The following is a 12,611-nucleotide window of genomic DNA, read 5'->3' as shown; positions in this document are numbered from 1 at the left end:
ATATAAAAACCTACCAACAAAAAAGCAATAATATGAGATGAATAAAAGGAATCTCTTCTCCCCCAGATATCTTCCCAGTCTTTCTCTGAAATCAGCCAGCCCAATTCATGCTTAAATGCAGTCCTATATGGATATTTGACAGAAATTGAATTTTTAAATGCAACTGTTTAGTCAGCTCCCTTGACTAGGGGTCTGACACTGGCATCAGTAAGGAGAAAGACACAAAACATCACGCACCATTTGCAAATAGTACTTCCCATGCACATTAAAACAAAAAAAAAGTGTTCTGACATGGACAATGCTGGTATAACTTGTCACTATTTCTGTCTCACATGTAAAAGATGCTGTCTTTGTACAGTTAAATGGCACTGTTCTTGAACCAGTTTCAACTAGAGTTTTACTTTGTGGAAAACTTTTAAATATTTTATTGCTTTTGGATGCTTTACCAAAAATGCAGTCCATAAAATTCTATTGGGAGACCTCACTCTAATGATAAGTTAAACATAAGCTCCAGAAAGTAAACTCAATGCCGTATCAATATTGACTGACACAGCTATCCAGTTCCACAACACAAAAATTGAATACTATATTGACACAGTGAACTAGTTAATTGTAAATAATCTGCACCTGGAAACTTTGCATTTAAAATAATCCTCTCCAGTGTACTTCTGCGTACAAACACCGCTTTCAATTCAATTTTAAATCTCTATTACAAAATTTACCCTTATAAAATCGTAAATCATTGTCACTACTTTTAAAAATATTTCAAATATTTTCAATATTTCATGTTTAAAATTATTTCAAATGTATTGCTAGGAGTCAATACAGGTATACTAATTCTAAGGAATGTATTGCTAACAGAGAATACGAATGCAATAGACGTCTAAAGGTCTCCAAACAAAAAATAAAATAAAAGCATTTTAAGTCAGAAGACTTTTGGTTTGTTTTCTTTGTACTTTGATTAAAAAAAAAAAAAAAAAACTATTCATTTATACCATGTATCCTGTCTCTCAACCATTCTTAATTTGCGCTGAGATACAAAGATGAAGTGAGTTGATTATGAAACAAGCATTTTAGGTCTGTAATACTGAAGTTTTTCTGTTTCAAGTAAATCTTTTATTTCTAATGTATTTTTGCTTCTCATCATTGATTTACACATCAGAAAGATAATTTCCTGATCTTACATTGATAATAAATAATATATTTGAGTATCATCATTTTCATTTTCATCAGTAGTACATTAACACATGAACGACACAGGGCTGAAAACAAGTAAAGCTAAGAAATAATGAGCAGAAAAAGAAGAAATCAAAGCCTCAAGTACACAGTGTTAAATACTTTTCTTCTAGTAGATAATGAGAATTGTCATTGACCTTATTCAAGTCGCTTCTCACATTTAAAGTACTTTCCCATTTAACAAGTAGGGTCAATCCACAAGATTTAATATTGACTAAGATGTCTGTTCTTATTGACAAGTGAAAGAGCTCTTCATTGCTAAAACTCACAACAGAAGTGCTTTTATTCTTCCAATTTCAGGTTTAGGACCCCTTCGATTACCATTATTAGACTGAATTTTGTTATCTACTTAAAACATTTGAAAATGCATCTGTTCATCACTGCTGTTTTTAATCAGCAAAATCACTGAAGTGAATATATAGTCTAGGTCATGAAAACTGGTAATAGATTTCTTGCCTTCATATGACCGTATTCTTTTCTTTTTCTTCCTGCTACTGACAGAAATCCTCTTAAGAGAACAAAAACAAACAAACAAACAAACAAAAACCAAATCCCAATGCTTACCTTTTAATCAACATTTACTGATTTAGCTTACTTTGTATTCTGGAAAGGCAAAGTAAAAATCTGAGAAAGTGTAAATATTTATGTCTTTCCTATGTCTTCCTCTACTCATCTACCACAGTCATTGGTCAAATAGGGAAAAATATTTTTGGAGTAAAGGCAAATTCATAGAGTTTCACTTGACTCATAGTCCCAGCATGCTGAAGCTGTGTTTTCATATTTGCGTAACAGAGTCCTGATGCATGATGAATGACCTTATCAAAGAAGTAATACAGTGTTGGGTATATTTATTGTTTAAAACACAAGCACTATGCAAATGATAGAAGAATTAGTACTTTAGGTGCAAACCAGTGAAAGCATCACTGCATCATTTTTATATGCTTTCAGGAAAGTCATGATTGTTGTGAGTCTTTACTAATGCAGATGGTAATGCCTTAGTGAGAGAGGTTAAGTTAAATTTTATGCCTCACTACAGCTGCACACTCATGTTAAACCCACCTTAATGCAAAAGTCAGTGCAAGAGTTATTCACCTACTGTCCACTTTTAACATCTAATGTAAATGCAGCTCAGATTTCCTAAAGTTATAAGCTGATGTTCCTCATTTGGTCATTAGAAAAGAAAATAAACAAACAAACAAACAAAGATAATGTTTCTGAAGAATAAGCCTAACAAAGAAGGTGGGCAGTAGAATTTTCCTGTCATTTTACAGCATTTTATTTATTGAGATTAAATGAGTTTTTGAGTCTAGTTATCTGCATAGCTACAGAAAAAAAAATCCCTAGAGGTTTAACAAATGGACAATCTGAAGCATATAGTCAAAAGCTTTTATTCTTGGGTGAGAGAGGTTCTTTCAGAAAGCTTTAGCTTAACTCTTCTATCAATTATTCTTGTTAATGCATTCCACAAATACTTTAATATTACTCATTATAGTATTTCAGAACATATATCCTGTTGTTACCTTTCAACGGCAATACTATTCACCTTTAGCTGTAGTAATAAGAAATGCACAGGAGGGAAAATCTATACGTTTTAGTTTTTAAATCAGCTATCATTACCATTCTTTTTTATTTTCATACATATTTTGCTATTTCAGCACAGACATTATAGGGATTTTCTATTGCACAGAACGTAGTGTTTTCCCTTGAAAAGCAATTAAAGAGGAAAATATACAGGAGACAAGGAGACCTGAAGAAATTAATTTTTTACTTTATAAATCTAGTGTGTTGGACAGCACTAAGCAGCAAATTACCTGGATGGTATAAATCTGAGGTTATATTGGGCTGAGATTATTATCCTATACAATCACAAATCTGAAAATCTGAAGCATCTTCACCAATCAAATACAATCAACAGGTTACAAGAAAAGTAATCAGCACCCTGCTGTGTAATCCAGTGTTTTTTTGATTCAAAGCACAGGAGCAGGGCCTGGGATAGAAAACGGTGCCTCATCTGCTCTGATTCTAGAAGAACCGAAGACCAGGAGTGAGGTGAGCACCTGACTTGCAACACTAGAAGATTATGATGTGCAACATTAAATAAGAAGGCTAGATGTTTTGTTGTTGCTTGGAAGTTGGTTCCCTGCTCTTGTAGCCCAGTAAACATGATTTTGCCATTACTAGTGAAAAGTTACAGGCTTCATAATAACTTAACAATGCAGGACTTGTCTTGGGACTTGCCTAAGCATGTTGTGGCCTGAGCTGGTTTTTTTCTTGTTTTAGTTCTGACAGAAATCTGGAATGGGCTATTGCCAGAATTTGTTTCAGCATTAGTTATGGATTGATGTAACATCTGTTGCTATGTAATAGCAATATATAATGCATAGCTATTCAGTGTGGTGTTAACTACCTATGACCCTTAAGTAAAAATGTGGTGAAGAAGAGTACAGGCCCATGATGATAGCAGAGGCCCCAGACCGTAAACCACAAATCAGAAAAGTTAATTACTCATCTTAAAGGAATGCAACCTTGTGAGTCAGGCAAAACCAATTTTAGTGATAACAGAGAGAAAGAAAAATGAGTATAATGTGGAATTTGGAACCAACGAAGAGAGCGCATGTGAGTAGAGTGAAAATGTACAGAAACAACACCTAAGCAAACTTAACATCAAAGAGGAAGAAATTCCCACCACCAACCTCATACGCCTCTTGACAAAAGACACAGGCTGCTGACAACACAGGGTAAGAGGTCCCCTAGGCCATATATGCATGCCCTTCTTGAAGAAGACCACTGCCACCGGCCTTCAAACCCAGAGGGTCACTGGGAGGGTGAGCATAACACTAAAGAAACAATGTAGATTTATGTATAACAATTTTAATGACACATTTCTGTATCAATTTGATAATTTGGATTAGGAGAGTTACTAACTTTGTAATTGGATGAATAATAATAATGATGATAACAATAACAGTAACAGTTTGTTGTGGTGTGGTTAGATTTTAGGTTTATAATAAGACTAAAAATAAATTCCTAGCTCTTTGCTGAGACTACGTTCACTTTTTGCCCATAAAGTGATTTTGAGTATAGCGTTATGTGATGCTCCCTCCACACAAACTTATAAATCATGTAAAAACCTGGATATGGCTCTGCAAGATTTTGAGTCAGATCAATCCTGAGTCTTCCTAACTGGCTCTGCTTAGGACCACTCCTCTACGTAGCATTCTTAAAGATAAATGTGGTCTAAAAACAGCTTTCTCTAAGCAGTGTGGACACACACCAGTCAGTGCAACAGCTTTAGGGTCAGGGTTAGACCTACATATCCTTTGTTTAACAGCATAGAGACAATGAATAAAAATTTGCTAGCTCCAATGTCTCCCTTCAAAGATGTGTAGGCATCTTTGCATTACTTGCAAAGTACTTAGGGGTACTTGTGTACCCCTAAGAATTACATTATATTCTCTGTTCAGATTATCCAAATGTCTTTGTCCCAGATAATGAAAGACTGACCATACAAAGGACCTCATAGTCGCGGAATCTGGTTTTGGCTACATCAAACAATTATATGTGAATATTATTACTGCTGCAATAAATGTTGCCATTCCATATAACATTTGCAGGATATTTTCAGTGAGATTTGTACTTCAAAGGCTCAAAATTATGTCTTCTTGAAACTTTATTTTAAAATGCTTTTTTAGTGTGGAATCTATGTCTTTTTTTTTTCTTCTTAAAGAAACCATCAATTTCACTGTTATTGTTTTATTCTTCTTAGATCAATGAACAAAATGATAAGAACAGCTTTAAAGTCAGATACCAGAGAATAATCCTGGCAGATACTTATATAATGCCTGGTTGCGAAACAAATGCCAAAGTAATTATTATAACAGTAGAAATAAGGATAGAGAACATACGGCCGCATACCCTGGCACAAGACAATATTCAAGCATCCTTAGCCCAAACAAAATCGTAACTAAAGATCAAGAAGCAATAAAAGATAGAAAATGCAATAACGAAATGCAATACCAAAATTACTCAGATTTTGAAATAAAAGGCTCTGAAATTCAACTCTAACACTTTTTGTATAATAAGATTTTTTCTCTATTTTTTTAGAAAAAGTGAACTAAACAATAGATTAATTGCAATATTAATTAATTGATGAAGTTCCTAGGTACTAAGGTGGTGAGAAAGTTGCCTACCAAAAATGGAAAAAATCTATTTTCAGAAATACTAGGTAAATATGAGAACCAGTGAAACATTATGAACTGTGATAGAATGAGGCAAAGATATCACGTAAATAATAGCATGTGATTGTTATCATAGACTATTTCATAACTGAAGGCAGACATAGCAGATTAAATGGCTATAGTGTGGTGTAATACAGGAACATCTACAGTACCTAATGGCTGTGTTCCTAAGGATGTGTGCACCAAAAGAAGGACGATGAAGTTCACAAAGCCAAGCAATAGCAAATTTCATTAGAAGTTAGTTTTAACTAGATTTTCATTGTTTTTCCTCTCCTCTGAGGAGTGCTGTGCCATTTTCAGTTAGCATTTTACTATGCTAAATATTTTGATTGTGTGATTGAATTAAATTAACTAGCTGATTTTTTTTTAATTTAGGTTCGTCTTTTACTTGTTTTTGGATTCAGTTAAGACTTTTATAGAAGAAACCCTGACTGTAATTTAGAGCTAAATTTGTCTCTTCTCCTAAAAGCACGTTTTTACCCATATTTAACCCATAACGTAGCTCTTAGTGAGGTCAAACATTATTCTAATGAGTTCTTCGTTATGGTCTACAATTGTGGTTAGCAAAGCAGTTGCCTCCCACACCTAGTCAAGTGGAAAACTAAATTAAAATTGAATAGCTCACAATTATGGGATTCACATTCTTTTAGCACAGTTCCTATAACCAATTTAGAGACTTTATTTTTTTTCCACCATTAATCAGTGATCCTTTGTTCAGCTATTTTAGAAACAATAAACTTAAGGCAACATCCGTAACTCTACTTACATTACTGATGCATTAAAACAGACATCCTAGTGAATTACTATTCATTATGACAGTTTTAATATTCAGTTTCAGAAATCATATGCAACAATTGCATTACTGCATTTTTCAGATGTAGGAGATAGACAGGGAGCTCAGGATTAATAAGGAGAACGTAAAGAAGCATTTGGCTTGGGCAGCGCAGCACATCAAATAGCAGGGGCTGTGGGGTCATGGTGTCTCTTGACCATGTTGGGTCTGCGCTCCCCTCTTAGGAGAATACTTCTATGCCGTAGAGCATTCTTTTTTCTTGTTTTAGCAGCATGCTTTTTCTGCCAGACAGGGAGCCTTAAAAATCCAATTTTTCTGAGTCTGTTCTTAAAGAGGACCATTATTTAAGAGAATTCACATAGCAGGAAAGTCCCTGCAGGACATGAAGGACGTGAAAGTTCTTTAAGAATATAGTATAAGTTTTCATCCTGAGACACCATGTTAGGATGGTGCAGCATATTTTCTGCCATTTTGCCACTCCTGTATTTGTTACCTATCTTTAAAAATTAAGTTTGCTTTATCCAATTAACTTCACTATTTTGATTAGCCTCGGACAAAGATCTAGGTTCTAGTAGGTACCACTATGTGAGACAGCATTTTAAAAATAAGCAAGCAAGCAGACAAAAAAATGCGCAAGCTAGTTTACGGTGTATCTTGCTTTGATAAGGATAAATACAAACATGACTGTTGATGCTTTGCGGGTTTTGCATTCTGAGAATGCTAGTGACTGTAAAATCACTTTTAACTGCACTAGCAAACTCTGGAGACGACCAAATAATAACATGCTTCTACAATGAAATTAAAAATCAAGTACTTTATTTAAAGGGTAATCTCTGCTGAAGGACTTACTTAGAAATTTAAGTGTCAAGGTTTCAAAAAATAAAAAGTATATTGGAGTTGCCTTTTGTTCAACCGATCATTGCCTGAACAAAATAATATAAGACAAATGCTACTTCATAGACGACATCATAAAACGACGACGGATAGCTCTGCAAGGTGCCAACGTTCTTATATTTTATTGAAGACAATAGAAATTGAAAATGCTTCAGAGCTCTAAAAAAATGAGTCTTTATCAATTCATTCACTTTTTTCTTCTCTCTTTTTCAAAAGATAATGATGAATAAAAAGCAATAAGATCGAGTGGATTATATAAAATAGAAAAAAATAGAAAAATAGATAAGTACGTTTATTCTTTTGGAATAATACCAACAAGAATTTTGGAGTGTTTCTTGTTTAAGAAGCTTATTTATGTGAACATTTTCTAATTATTCTCAAGCAAGTAACATCTTTTTGTAGTTATAATTTTGTCTGATTGCGATTATATGTTATTAAGGAATCGTTCCTAGCTTTTACTGAGTTTGTAACTACGCTTTTTTCAGCATATTTATCATTTTACTTTGTCTACTCCTAGAAGGAGAGAGAAAGGAGATGGAGTTAATGAAAACGAGGAAAAAGCAACAAAATATGTTTTGTTTTGATGATGGGACAGTGCTTTCAGCAGGTTAAAAATGTAATTGCATACTTGACTCTTGTAATTATAATTGTTACATTATAGAAAATATCCTATCAATCTTTTCTTTTTCTTCCAGCAACTATTTGGTGGACTTTCTGCACAAGCCCTAAAGGAAAAAAAAAAAAGATCAAAAGCTTCCTATGCCTGATGGGCTCACTGGAGTAATAGGGCTGAAGCTTCCTGATTTCTGTAGGTGGAGTTACCTTTCACAGCCATGATATCTAGCTGCCTAAATGGTTCAATAGTCTTAGCAAGGGCAGTATTTAGTAGATCAGATCCAAACTACTAATTTGTATCTGTTGTAAACTGCTATATTTATTTATTTATCTAAAATATTGATGTGAGGGAAAAAAAAAGAAAATGTCAGAATTTGTTCCAGACATTCCTTTGTAATCCCTTAATTGATTTTTCTATTCTATTTTTTAAATGTAAATATATTTTACTGTTTTAAGAAGCCTTCTATGCAAAATACCAGTTCAAATTAAAATGATTAACTCCTACAGCACTAAACTTCCATTTAAACAATCCACATGCAGAAGATCATTTGCAGCATAAGAAAGCTTAAGATCTGAATTATTTGGAGTATGACGTCAGTTTGCTGCAGCTCAGTGGTGTATTGATTGCACTTTATTAAACTGTTTCTCAGCACGAAGTCTACCTTACTTCTAAAGCATGCTAGTACTGATAAGAAAAACTTTACTTCTAATAGTTTTGTATCATGCACACACATGTTTTCTGATATGCCTTTGTGGCGTAATTCATTGAGCAGAATGAGGGTTGAAGTGGAACACCAGAAATAGTGGTATGGAAGTTGAACCCGAAGCATCTCGACTCAGTTAGCCTACACTAGCTTGTTTCAACCACTGATTCTATCTAAAATCTTACATTTAATTTAGCTAAAGTTGCAGTATAGAGCCCCTTAGACCTCGATGAAAGCATTGGCTTCAGCTAGTAGATATTTCAAACTGTAGGATGTCGAAGTGCTACCAAAAATAAGACTTATTAATTCTCCTTATTATGAATTATTACTTTTTTTAGGGTTTATTTATTATCTAGAACAATTTGGAATAGTTTCCCAGTGATATTCTCTATTTAAAAAATGAGTGGATCAGAAAATTAAAATGTAAGATAAAAGTTACTAAGTTTCCCGGAAAATGAGAAAATATTTTTATTATGAAAAAAAAAAAACAAATTTCTGATATGTTTTCAGTAAGATCTATTCAATATACTAACTACAGGTTGTTTTATGTAATGCTATAAATTATATGCTACCTTTTTTCTCTAGGTTCACTAGACAGATGTGACTCACCCATAACTAATAGAAGAGAAGACAAAGTAAAAGAACTTTTGACATTCTTAGGGTTATGCATAAGAAAAAATAATGATGAAGAAATTTTAGAAAACATAAAATATTAAGCTTTGTAATACATTTGAGTCAAGTACCCTTTGTCCCTGAAAATGTTAAACTCCTTGGTTCAAGCAACTCATTTTGTAACACATGATATTAATAGATGTTTTGTTTTAATGAAGAATTACTATTTTTATTATGACTTTCTTGGTGAGTAAGTGAGAAAGAATACTCAGTTTATTTGTAAAGGCTTTTGTCTGATTTTTATCTGAATTTTCTTTTTCTGAGCCAGAGATCTAGCCAAGGTAGAGCTAATAAAGCTAATTCCTTTTTGTGTTAATCAGGTCGTGGCTCTATTTTATATGAAATAGGCCGAGTACATAATTATAGCTTCTTGTCTGGAATACTCCATTAAGAACTCCATTAAGGGGTGGGTGGGAAGGTGTGGTTTGATCCAAAGAGTAAAAAGTATGCTTGCCTGACCTATTTATGTCTATGTGAAAGAGGACTTAGAAGAATCTGGAGGATATTTGTGATTTTTAGAAACTTGGAAACTGCCATCCTCTTTGCTCATACCTCAAAAGAGGAGGGGAAAGGAAAAACAACAAAAATAAAAAATATATTACCCAGAATAGAAAAGGAAAAATCAGAATGATGATTTTAGAGAAATCAGTAAACAGATGCTAGTCAATACCTCTTAGAGCTGAGCTCATGCACTTCAGCATGGTGAAAGTAGAGATATCTGGTGAAAAGTATTTAGTTTTCAGTACTGTTAAATCACTAATTTCACAGAGAAAGAAGAGAGAGGATCACATATAATGATAATTAATCACATATAATTTTGATGCCAAGAGTTTCTTCTATAACCAAAAAAAAAAAGAAAAAAGTTTATAAATACTGGTAGAGATAACAGATACATTCAAAGCTAAGACAGAGCCAAGCACCTTGAGTGTTCCTGCTCTGAACACATCCTGTGAACCTGGTCTTTTTTTGCAACTCTTATGAGCAGTGCTGGTGAGCAGATTTAGGCAAGATAGTATTATATTTTTTCCTCCTGCTGCTCTAGACCTTTACAGTCTGATGCTTGATGCCAGAAGTCTGAGAAGGAGATTGGCAATCAGTGCTCCCTGCTGTGCTAATAACCAGTGTTCCACAGAAAATCCATCTCCTCCTTTTATTAGTCTTCGATATGTAAGGAAAAATTATGTCACCGGTAACAGTCCTGAGAAATTTTTTTCTCCAATAAGGCATTTAAAAACTCTGGATAGAGGCAAAGACTTCTCCTAACCTTAACACCAGAATAGCTCTATCTTCATAAACTGGCACTCCTGTTACATATAGATAACAGCAAGCTGCTGCAGACAAATATCAATCTGTTTTACTCAATTTTCTCAGGAAAAGAAACTAGACCTTAGCTTTTGATAACCTAAGCCCCACTCAACTAGTTCAAAAGGGGATTGGCCGTTCCCCACTGCTTGCTTCCCTAACATAGTTGAACTGATCAGCAGTTCAAGGGCAGTGCTGAAAAAGTCTTTCAGTATCTTTACTGAGATAAACACGGATGTGATATAAACAAGGATATTCTCAAGAAACTCTTCAATTTTTATAGACAGAAGATGGGTAGGAAGGTGTAGAGAAAGTAAGGACTGTATACTCTAACTCAAATGATCCTTAAAGTCCAGCGTGCCTGTGTCATACTCATTTTCTGTATTTCATGGCTTATCCCTTGAGTGAATGGGACAAAATAACAAATAAATGGGAAAATAACCTTGAATAGCTATGAAATCACTGCTGTATCTTGCCCAAGACTGGTACCAGCACTATATATTTTAATGACAACATCCACAGATTAACATGAGCTTTAAAAAAAAAAGGATACAGAAATTCAGATTTCTCATTTAAATAGAATAAACATCTTGTAAAAATCTTTACAGGCTTTTGCTTGCTCCTTAGTTAAGCTCACCTTGGCTGACAAGCAAGGAATGACTACCAAATACTTACATGTACAATTAAGCAATACTAATACTTTAGTATACCACAGAAGAAACACTTCTCAGCAGGAATGAAAGCAGTAACAGGATCTCAGCCTGTAAGATTGTATATCCTGCTGCACAAATAGAAGGGAAAGTGAAATTAGTCTTTTGATTGTTCCAAACTAACCTCTACAGTCCAGAGATATAACTGACCTTTGAAAGATGGTGTCTGCTTCAATGGATTTTCCAGAGCCTAGCACTTTGGGTACATCCCCAAAGTGAGGTCTCCAAAAAGAGCTGGTACCTGACTTTAGTTCAATCTCAGTTTTGAAAGTATTTTGTTCTCCTCTGTTAATACAAAATGTTAATAATACCTCTGTTAATGCAACTCTTAATCATCTTGGGTAACCCTGAAGATTTCAAGTATACAATATATTGCTCAGTTAAATTCCTTAAATTCCCTTTTATCTAGGAAATGAAACTATTGGGTAGCAGGATGTTAGATAAAGACACTTATTCTGCTAGATATCCACTCCTCAAACAGAAGTTTTGATCCAATATTCAAAAAGACAGAAGGTCTTGTATCTCAGGAACAAAAAAAGTCACTTGCTGATTCTCAATCTTCCCTTAATCCTTTAAATTCCCGAGGAAAGCAAAACCATGCACGCATACCATTGTTCATAGCAAACCAGTCACAACTATCAGAAACAAAGAAATAAAGAAACAAACAACAAAAAATGGCAGAAGAACAAAGAAGACACTGAAGTGCTTCAGTGGTGTGTAGAGATCAGGTTGTAACGTCTGTTCCCACAGATCACTGAGAACAATGTCAGGACTGGGACTGTGATCAGCTGTTACCAAACTGCAGCATATCAGCAGACAGGGGGGACAATCTGGTTTGGGACTAGGCACAGGCACATAATCAGTATCTGAAATTTATCAGAAACACAATATGGTGGTTATGCTAACTTAACACTTAATGACTTGACCTCAGGTTATTGTGATAGCGAAGACAATATCTAACAGAAAATCTGGTAGAACAAAACACTTTTTTAAAAAATATTTGAACAAAGTAGTCATCACCCTGCTTCTTACAACAGCATTTATGACCCATAGTAGGATTCTGAATTCACCTTTTGGGTGCTAGCAGTGAATTTACACTTTTGGTGAACCATGGTGACAGTAAAAGTTCTATTTGACCTTCAGTATACTGAGACTTTTAAAAATCTGTAAGTCTTGATATACTGCACAACCTTGTCAAAAGAGCTGGATATATATTGTACTTTATAAGATGAGTAACCCAGAAGCAGATTCTCATGCAGTAATGAGAACCACATTCCTTGAACCACAGGAATTTTTTTCTGTTTCAAAGAGCTAGAGAGGTGAAAATTAGGTTTATTGCTTAATCATATCAGAATTTTTCATTAGAGTTCTTTTAAATTCTGCTATTTTTATTAATTTTCCTAGGTTATACTGTAGTTCTGTAGCCCTTCTATATATATACTAGTGT

Source organism: Struthio camelus, chromosome 1, assembly GCF_040807025.1.
Source record: "Struthio camelus isolate bStrCam1 chromosome 1, bStrCam1.hap1, whole genome shotgun sequence".
Classification (NCBI taxonomy): Eukaryota; Metazoa; Chordata; class Aves; order Struthioniformes; family Struthionidae; genus Struthio; species Struthio camelus.
This window is presented reverse-complemented; position numbering follows the sequence as displayed.